This window comes from Corapipo altera, unplaced genomic scaffold, assembly GCF_003945725.1.
Source record: "Corapipo altera isolate COAL_440 unplaced genomic scaffold, ASM394572v1 77b, whole genome shotgun sequence".
Classification (NCBI taxonomy): Eukaryota; Metazoa; Chordata; class Aves; order Passeriformes; family Pipridae; genus Corapipo; species Corapipo altera.
The window spans coordinates 3661527-3672071 of NW_020884933.1; the positions used below are offsets into that span (position 1 = coordinate 3661527).

At 54.7% G+C, this 10545-nt stretch overlaps 1 long non-coding RNA gene across 2 annotated transcripts; it reads right to left on the minus strand.

Moving 5' to 3' along the window:
• Positions 1-376: 376 nt before the first annotated feature.
• LOC113954951 lies at positions 377-8114 on the minus strand. 2 transcript variants are annotated; one of them, XR_003530370.1, is made up of 3 exons: positions 8043-8114; positions 560-680; positions 377-472 (listed from the first exon to the last, which is right to left on the minus strand). It is a non-coding gene; the product is annotated as an uncharacterized LOC113954951 (long non-coding RNA). The 2 variants fall into 2 exon arrangements; XR_003530371.1 differs by having other exon boundaries at positions 8054-8111.
• Positions 8115-10545: the final 2431 nt, after the last annotated feature.

A 10545-nucleotide genomic window follows, 5' to 3' on the forward strand; every position in this document is an offset into this window, starting at 1 on the left:
GTGTTGAGCAGTTCATTAAAGCGCCCACCTTTCCTGTCATAAACCCACGGATGCAGGCTCGTAAAATCCAAATATCTCATCAGCTGGGAACTGAATCTGACACAACCGCACGGGAATACCAAACCAGCTCCCTCCAGCAACGCTTCTACCTGCAGATCCCTCCTCTCCAGGCCTCCACCCCCACCTCCACAGCCATTCCAGGGAGCATCCAGGCTCTCCATCGCTTTTTCCACTCCTGGCTGTGCAAACACCCGGACCCTGCTCCCTCCGGCTGCACTCGGCTCCGGCTCCGCTCCCGCCCGGCACCGCCTGGGTTAACGGGAGGCACTTGGATGGAAAAGGCCCTTTTTTATTGTAGCAGCAGATAGGGAGAAGGAAAAGCGTTCGAATCATTTATCTGGCTCGCAGTGTCGCTAATGCCCTCGGCTGCAGGCCAGCGTGAGATATTGGGAGGTAAATCGGCCAAGTCATGCTGTACAAACATTGCAGAAGAGAAAGATATTTCCAGGCTCTTGCAGGAATCCAGCCCTCCTCCCGCCGGCTTCGGAGCCCACTTTACCTTCAGCTGTGGGTGTTCAAAGAGCAGGAGAACTTCACCCCGAAGGCGGGGGGTTCTCGGCGATGTGTCTGCCCTGGCACCAGCCAGGCTCCTCATGGAGCATCCCCAGGGATGTTCTTGTCTGGGCAGTGGGCAAAGTTGGCTTTTTAGATTAATAATGGATTTAAACTTCCCGAGGACTATGTGTATTTTCAACAATATACACATATTTTTTATCACTTACAACATTTTAATGGATGGGTTCTTTGTTATTTATTAGAGGCCCATTGAAAATGTCTTTCCACTCTTGTTCCTATGTCTCAAGCAGTTCAGCAATACTGCCACCTTTCCTGTCATAAGCCCACGCTGAAGGTGGTTGGATCTGGGGTTTGGGGCCACCCCAGTTCCAGAGGTGCAGAAATCCCCAGACCCCGCAGCAATCCAGGCCCTGTGCTCTTGTTGCAACAGGACATGAACAGGGAGACTTCAGCCTGCAGATCCTTTCCCCTTCTGTCCCCGTCTCAGAGACTCAAAGTGAGACGGGCTCATCCCGGGGCTCTGCACATCACCAGGAGTGTCTGCTCCCAGTGTCACACCAGCAGGAGCGAGCTCGTGGCACCTGCCCCTCTCAGTGCAGAGCTGGAGACCCCCAGAGACCCCCCTTTTCCTCCCTGGAGTTTAGCCCCACCCTGGCCAGGCCGTGGGCTGGGCACGTGGGTGGGCGAGGGGAAAGGCAGGAGGCTCCCTCAGAGCTGCTCTCCCCCCCAGCCCCCGACCCAGTGATGTGTTTATCACAGAGTGTTCACAGCCCCAGATCGATGGTGGGTTGGGAAAACACTCCAGCACATCATTATCATCATTATCATAACGACCTGGCAGTGAATTTGGCACACGGGGTCCTGGGGTGATGGTTTCATTCCCCCCGGGCACCGCTGCCAGCAGCACCCTCTCCCTTTTCCCTGCCCATCCCTTGCTTCTGGCTGACTCCCATGGGATGTCCAGATCCCACAGCCACCAACCAGCAGCCCTGAGTCCTGGCCGGGCTCTGGAGCCTCCACCAGCACCGAAGCCCGTCCTGCTCTGCCTGCAGCCCCCCGGGACCCCGCGCTTTGCTGGAGGGCACGGGCTGAATCATCCAGTAACACAGAAATCTCCGAGTCCTCTTTAGATGTCCCAGGAGGAGGCAGATCTGAGGGAAGGCAGCGGAGATGATGCCTGCAGCAATGTCAGTGCTAGAACAGCCGGGCTGACAGGATTCAGAGCAGGGATTAAGGTTGGGATCAGGGATGTGGGGGAAATGAAAAAAGACTCTGGCTTTTCAGGAGCATCTCCGCCGTGTTTGTGCTCGTGTTTGCTGGGAGGAGGACGGGCTCCTGGCTTTAAAAGGTTCCCAAAGAGGCCGGGGTTCACCTCGGAGCTGCAGCAGGAGGTGTCTGAGGGGAGTGAGGATGCAGTGGAGACTTTCTGCTGTCCCTGGAGCAGCTGGACCGTGGTCACAGGGAGAGCCCAGGCAGACCCGGTGCTGCCCCGTGGGAGGATTCACTAAACACCCCTGGAGGCCTGAGGAACATCTGCCTTTTCACAGAAGTTTCCAAAATGTCACCGTTTCACTTCCCGACCAAACTATTCCCACTTCCACAGTGCTTCTGGGATGGGTCATCCCTGACTCCCTCCCGGGCTGGGGCAGCAGACACCAGGGTGGTGACAGCTCTCCCTGCAGCTGCAAATCCCTTTGCTCCAGGGTGGTTTTATTCCACAAGGGAAAGCAGAGCAGCCTCCTCTCCCCACACTCCAGCCCCTGCCAAAAGCAGGACCATGGGAACCGTGGGAACTTCAGGGAGGGCAAGAAAGGAGGAGGAAAAGCGAGGCCAGCGGTGCAGCTCATTTAGGTGCAAGACACTCAGACCACCAGGGACCCCAGCAGGCAAGGGACCACCTCAGTCCCTGCTGCTCCCCACCGTGTCCCCAGGAGACCCAGCCACTTGTCACCCGGTGTCACAACTTTGCCCTGCTTCCCCTGTCCCCAGGGAGGGGCTGCTGTGTGTTTGCACCCCAGCAAGCAGAGTTGGGGGTACCCCTTCCCAAAGGCTGCTCTGGGCCCTCTCCCCCAGCTGCAGCCCCCAAGGGACCAGCACTGCTTCATTTCTCCCTGGTGAGCTGGGGAAGAGAGGACACAGCCCAAGTCGGATGCTAAGGAAAGCAAAACCTACCTAAAACTGCATTTCCATGAAGGAAAGGTCCCACCTGCTCCAGAGTGGGCTGAGGATCCCCAGGTGGGCTCAGCCCTCCCACACTGAGCAATCCCAGGTGCTGGAGGGGGGTCCCCCCACACCCCCAGCCCCCTCCTCCTGCTCTTATCTCTGGGGAGGGGAAGGGGCTCGGGGTCCCTCCGTGTGGCAGAGGAGGTGTCCAGCTCCAAACACTCTCCAGAGCACCGGGGGGGGGGGGGACTGCTTTAATCCACGGGCTCTGCAACTTCCCCTGTCCAGGCAACACTTCCACTCCAAGCAAATCTGGATTCTCTTCCCCCCCAGCCTGTTTCTCTCCCTTTCTTGCCTTTTTTAACCCTTCTCTCTTATCTCCACACAGACTAGGAACTTTCTCACAGTGCTGCCCACCCTCCTTGAGGCTCCTCCACACTCTTTGTTCCTGGTTTGCACCAGTGGCCCCTCACACACCCTTTGCTCACACGGCAACTCGAGCAAGCAGAGCCCCATGAGCTGCTTGAGACATCCCCATGGATCACACACTCCAACACCTTTCTCCTCTTCACCGCTCCGACTCCTTCATTTCAGAGCTCCCTCTTTTTCCCCATCGAGATACAAAAGCACCAAGTTTCCCTTCACATCCCTCTTTCCCCTTCTCCCCTCCCCTCGACTCGCAGCTTCCCACCCTCTGTTTTCCGTGTGTGGTTTTTTTTTTCCTTCCTTCCTTCCTACCCCTCTCCCTATTTCTTTTTTTTTTTTTTTGTTTAAGTTTTTCTTTTAACTTTCAAGGTCACCACGGACAGACAATGCCACCAGTGCCTGTTTGATATGTGAGCGCTATTGGCGTCCATTGCCACGGTTTCCGTGGTAACACAGTAACCATTAATTTTCAATTAAAGTAGACAAAAAGCCCGATGACAGCTCCAGGTCTGCTGAAGATGTCAAGAATCCGTATTAATATACAGCAAGAGAGCATAATTGTGTGTCCATCTTCCCGAGCAACGAAAATGGAGGGATAATTACCAGCTAGAAAGCCACTCTGTAATTTTGTTCTTACTGTCACCACAACCCTACATATTAGCATAAATTAAAAGCAGGGTTTATTGTTACCAAAGTGCATTGATATTTCCAGCCTATTTTCTTCCTTTTAACTGTTTGTTGTTGATGAGTGACTCCTGGACACATGGTGGGTGAGCCCCCAGGAGCAATCGAGATGCCAGGAAGTAATGGATGAAGCTTTGTGATGCCACCCAGGTGGAAGGAAAGGAAGAGGAGAGGGGAGATGTGTGGAGGTGGGCAGAGAAATCCCAGCCCTCTTCCATCCTCCACGTCCACGAGGAGCTCCATCCCCAGCAGGGTCCATCCCCACCCAGCTCTCCATGGACGATGCCCACGTGTCCCATCCCAGCTCCTGGGGTTTCTCCACGGAGCTGGAAGGGGAGCAGGTCCCTGACTGCTCCACGCTCGGTGACAGCCGCTGAATTCATGAATTTAAGTGAATGGAAAAGAGCGGGTTCCTTGTATCATATCCAGAGAAAGCTGTCCTTCAAACGGGAATTTAGTGTAATTACCCTTAAGGGAGCGATCCTCAGGCAGTCAGTCACAACACTGACCCGCTGCTTGGATCTGACAGCGAAATTACAGGCTGTGTACTCAACAAAAGGGGCTTCCTTCCTTCTGAGAGGGACATGAAATGCTGAGGTTTGAAAAGAAAAGCATTGGCTTCTGGGTTTTAAATCAGTGCCTCACACAGGACTTTCCTTTGCACAGAAATGGCAAGGGGGTGGAGGAGAATCAGGCCAGGGAGAGGAACAGGCATTTCATGGGCTGTAAAAAGAACCAAGAAGCTCCAAACTCCCACCAAGCAAAGAAAGTGGGTTCTCAGGATTTGTCTGATGCCACACAGTGAGGTGATGGGGATGGTGAAGAGCAGGAGGGAATGGTCTGGCACATCCCTGTCCCTCTGCAGGAGCAGGGTCGTGGCACCAGAGCCACGACAAGCCACAGCCTCCCCAGCTGCCACCACCCTCAAGGTCTGAGGGTCACAAACCCCCTTCTCGGGTGCTGCCACCACTCCAAGCAAGGACAGGCTTGGAGAGTTATGTTTGACCACAGGGTTGGGATGAACAACAGTTGGTGTGAACCTGCAACAACGTGCAGGGCCAGAGAGCCCTCAGTGGGGTCAGGGGGTGCTGTGGGGCTCTGCCAGGTACCCCCCAGCTGGGCACCAGCCCTGCCCATCACCCACCCGAGGGAGATTGGAGAGCTCAGGGAGTTCAAAGCTGAGCAGAGAAGCAAAGATAAGAGGTTTGGAAAACATGACCCACGAGAGAGATTGAGGGAGCTGTGTCTGTTTAGTCTGGCCCGGAGAAGGGCAGGTGATAATGGCCTTGCTTTATAAAAGGTTGCTGTGGTGAGGACAAGGATCAACTGCTCTCACACTCCCAGTGTGGGAGGAGCAGGAAGGGGCTTCACTTGCAGTTTTGGGATAGGGAAAACTTCTTATGAAGGTGCTGCAATATGTGACCAGGGGAGGTCACAATCTTTCACAAGCAGACTTAGAAGAGGTTGGATGCCACCTGTGAGAGAGACCTGACCCTCTGAGCATCCCCCAGGCAGCACCACCCAGACTGGCAGAGCAGAGCTGGGTGCTCACCCTAAACTGGTCTCAGATGTTAATGTTGCTGGGGCAGGGCTAAAATGAGCATTTCCATAACAAACTTTAAGGTGCTTCAATAAGCAGGTGGTGTGAACAGGACACTCTGAGCCCAGAACCTGTCCCAGACGTGGCAGGAGGAGCACTGAGTGCCCCTGGAAGGTCTGTATGTGCTTTTGGGATCCCTCAGGATGAGGGAAGATGCTCTAAGTGCTATTCACGTGCCCAGCTCAGCTGAAGGGTGTTGCACACCCTTCCAGAACAGGAAACAGCCCAAATTCAGCTTCTTGTTTCACGAGGGTAAATCTAGAGCAAGTCCCCTCTGACTGCACCTCCTTCCCCGAGACAGGCTGCTCAGCATCCACGTTCTGTTTAGTTTAGGGGGGAAAAGCCATCCAGATGATTTACGGGACAGGTCTGGAAGGGAAGGTGACAGAACCAGCTCGTCTCCAGGAGAGTCTCTGCTCCCTCTTTGCTGATGTGTTTTCCTGTCCTGGCAGGTGAGGGCAGACTGACCCCCCTCAACCTCCCCTCCTGCTGTGGGACCCCCAGGAGCTGAGCTCCAGTGCTGGGGTGGGCACGTGGTGAGGATGGATCACAGGCACAGCTGGGTCTTGGACCAAAATGGGGCCAGTCATGCTTAAAAGTAAGGAGGGAGGAAGGTGCCTCCCCAGCTGGAATTGCTGCTCCCCTGGGGCACTGCCAGACCCCTCCTCAGCTCTGCCAGGACTGTCCCATCCCTGGGATCACTGTGGTGGGGGTGTGCCAGCAGGCTGCCAACCACTGCCAGCTCTGTGCCCTACAGCCAATGTCACCTGAACACAACACACCTTTATCCAGCCCTGGCCGAGCTGCTGAAAGGACGGTTCCAGTGGCAGAGGAAGGCACAGCACAGGGCTGTGGGGCTCAGGGATGCTGGGATCTGGGATGCTGGGATCTGGGATGCAGGGCTGAGGGGTCCAGGGGTGCAGGGTTCAGGGATGTGGGGCTCAGGTGACTTTGAGCTCCATGCCAGCCCCAGGCTGCTGCACGGCCAAGGGTAACCTGGGCTGAGCTTCCCGGGGCTGTGCATCCTTCCTTCCTCCTGTTTCCTCTGTGGGGTTCTTTCCACTCCCAGCCTGTCCAAGGGGGGGGAATCCCTCACAGACATTTATCTCCCAGTGCCTGGCACGGAGATCTCAGCAACACCTCTGCACTCCCCTGGCTGCAGGGAAACACTGACACTCACCCCAAACCCTGCACCCCTCACACCCACACCGGGCTCCGTCCCCAGCCGTGACCCAGGACCTGTGTGACACCCAGCCCAGCCCCTCTCAAACCACCCCAGCCCACGCAGCCAGAGCCAGCAAAGGGTCAAAAGGATCCCAGCCCTGCTTTCCCCCCCTCGATATAAATACCAGCCTACCAGTCGACACAGAGTACATACATCTTAAACAAACACTTGGCCGGGCTGTTTATCTCCACAGCCTTTAAACAAACTCTTTCAAAGGTTTCTGCTGATATGAGAGATTTACTGAAAACCATTCGCCCTTCTTAAAAGCCTCTCAGTTTATGCTGCTCTGGGTGAAACGAATAGTGTTTGAGCCTGGAGTTTTCTGTCTTCTGACCGCATGTTTATCCGAGGGGCCACTGCTGGCTTTGATACGAGAGCAGCACGGGCACAAATCTTTACGAGGGAAAATATAAAATAAACCCAGAAAGTCCGTGTGTGCATGTGCGTGCGTGTGGCACGGGTGGAGGGGACCAGGCAGGGAGGAGGGAAGGGAAAGTTTTGTCCTTGTTGGGGTCACAGAGTCCCAGAATCACTGAGGTTGGAAAAGACCTCCAAGATCATCGAGTCCACCCTGTGCCCCATCCCCACCTTATCCCCCAGCCCAGAGCACTCAGTGCCACATCCAGTCCTTCCTTGAACACCTCCAGGGGTGGGGACTCCACCACCTCCCTGGGCAGCCCCTTCCAACACCTGGCAGCCCTTTCTGTGAAGAAATTCCTCCTGAAATGCCATCCTTAGTGCCTCTGATCTGTGGGTCCAGCATCCCACATCGCTATTCCATCATCTTCACTATTCCCATGAAATGTTTCATCCCAGTGATCAGTGCAGAGCTCCCTGAGTTATATATTTCTATATATTTCTATATATTTCTATATATTTCTATATATTTCTATATATTTCTATATATTTCTATATATTTCTATACATTTCTAGCAGGGCCCATGACAGCCAGCTCAGCTCCTCCATGGGCACATCAGTGTCTCACTGCTCACTTCACAGAGCAGGTGCCATAAAACCACCGGGAAAACCGAGAGATGTCAGAGTTACTGCCAGAGCAGTGAGGATGAGGATGAGTATGGGAATACCTGCACAGCAAGGAGCTCTACACTGTCTCTGCACTTTCAGCCCCATTTCACAGGTGGGGAACCTGAGGCAGAGGGAAATGATGTGCTCAAGGACACTTGGGAAGTAAATGGGAGGAACTGGAGCTGAGTTTAAATGCTGGATGGTACCTCTTAGGGAAGGCTGATCTGCTACTTCTGGCTCCTACACCAGCTGAAGAAATAAGAAAACAGACTGAAAGTGCTTTTGGAGGAGCTGAACCATGCAGTGGGAAAAGCATTTGCCCTCAGTGTTTAGAAATCACACCTTGGCTGTACCTGGGGCCGTCTGCCCTGCCCCGGGTGCGTGGTGCCCACACGGAGCTCTCCTGGCAGCCCTGCCACGATGGGAAACCTCACAATAAGGACAGTCCCCACCCCCAAGACCCTGAATGGAGTGACAGGGTGAAACATTCGCCTTTTTCCAAGCACTTTACACCATTTCTCAGTGCTTTCCAAGGCAATGACGGAGCCCTTGATGTACCATGCAGAGCAGCAATCTGCTCCCCTGCTTCCAGCAGCCCAGGGCTCTGCAGCCTTACGTGTCATTCCTTATTTACTGTCCTCCCTCGCTTATGACACACTCAGGCAGGGACCTGTTTGTTGTCAGTGTGACACCCACGTTGGTAAACAAGGTGAGTTTACCCAGCCCTCAATCAGGGAGCTGTCGATGGCTCCACTTTCAGCAGCACAGCACCCTGGGGATGGCCGGGGCTGGGAGCCCACGGGCGATGCTCTGACATCCAATACCCTTGGGGTGCCTCACTCACTCACACAGAGGACGAAGTGCTGCTCTTGCATCACCAAAAATCATCAACCTACACTGCAGGCTCTGCAGGAAAAGTTGTAACCGGGTCTAGGCTCCTGGAGGTTTTATTTCCTTTTATTGCCATATGAATATTCCTCTCCTCCCTGATCTCCCAGGGTTTTAGCAAGCCGGAGGGAACAAAGCCACGGGACAGGTTTCAGAGTAAACAGCAGCTACCACGAGACTCGTGACACAATTGCAAAAGCTCTGGCCACCCAGCCACACTTGGAGATCTGACCTTGCTACCCCAGAAAGCGGAAGGCAAATAAAGAAAACCCCAACAGATTTCTCATAGAGAGCCATTGCAGCATCACGGTGTGGGTTTCCAGCCTGGTTTGGAATAAGCTGGAGGCCCCACATGGGATTTGTGAATGCTGGCATTGATGGTACAGCTTTTCCATCCCTTCTCTGGCCCCTCCACTCTGGGCAGGAGAAGCTCAGAAGCTTCTGGGTCTCCCGTGAGCCCCAAGTCTGAGGCTGTGGGAGGGAGGAGGATGGAGAGGAGAGTTCCCAGATGTCTCTGCACCACCATGCACACGGAGACAGGGCAGTCCAGGCTGCTCCAGGGGTTTATCCGGTGGTTTTGTGTGCTCTGCATTTAGGAGAAACCCGGCAAAAGAGCAAAGGTCAGGGCAGAAATGCCAGTATTTATTTATCCAGGGGAACTTTTCGAACAACACGTATTTGGGAGCCTTTCGAAACAACAGAACTCGCCCCACAGAGCTGCTAAACCAGTTTGGTGGCGACACTGCTGCGTGTGCAGGGCAGGACGAGGGACACTGGGAGAGGCAGCTGGAACAGCCACCATCCACTGGAGCACAACATCCCATCCTGGGGCTCAGCATGGCCAGTCATTCCCAGGGATCCCCCCAGTCTTGTCTCTAGCATGGGGGGAGTCCCATTTCCTGGTGCTAAGTCAAGACCAAGCAACATGGCCTGACACAGGTAGGGGCAGGATAAGCTTAGTTTTAGGTGTAAACCAAGGGAAAACCCCCAAACGTTGCTTTCCCAGAGGGAAAAACCTTGGAGTGTTGCCCCCAGGCTTTTCAGACCTTGGATTTATGGCATTTGCCTTAAAGGGGCAGGTTGGTGTTTCTCCATGGGAACCCACGAGTGTGGGGTGCTTGGGATCTGTGCCCCAAACCCTGCCTGTGCTCAGCCCCCAAATCAGTGGCCACTTTTGAAAACCCATGGCCACGGTGTGGAGCAGCCTCTGTGCAGGTGGTGTGGGTCTGAGAGCAGGGTCTGGGTGGAAGCAGGTCCCACAGCAACTACCTCCCAGTGGAAGCTGTCCCTCATTTTATCCCTCATTTTAGTGGCCCTCCCCATCCTTTTCTGGGGAGATCCTGCCTGATAAATGAATGACCAACACCCCAACACCTCAGCACAGCCAGGGCTTGGGAGGAGAAAATAAATACAGGCAAAATCTTTGGCCCAAGCCCGGCGCGGCCGCCTCGGCTCCCGCAGCGCCCGCGGCATCAGTAGCTCATTTTTGGACGCCCCTGCCCTCCCCTTTGTGCTGCACCCCCAGTGGGCAGCTTGGCCCTGCTCACACCCCCAGGGCTGTGCTGAGTGAACCCCACAGCAGCCTGTCCCTGCCCCGGGGTCCCTGTGTGGGGCAGCCCCACTGCCACGAAACGGGGGCAGCGCAGCTGGGCCCCTGAGCACACAGCAAAGAGAAGACTTTTTGTTCACATGTGTTGGCTCAGCTCAAATAACTCATCAGGGACCCGAGCTGCAGGCTGGAACGGGAAGAAACTCTCTCCAGATGAAAGGATGTCAGAAAATTGTATTTAGTCAACTGCATGTGTGTGTTAGAAAGGGGCGGAGGGAGGAAGGGGCCGCGGAGGCTGTTACTGTGACTGACTTTCTGACTTCTTAACTTGTCAGCATATCCTAAAGTTAAAAATGCACATGCACACAGGCCTGCAGCCAAAGAGGCTGTCTAGCCGCAAATCCAGAT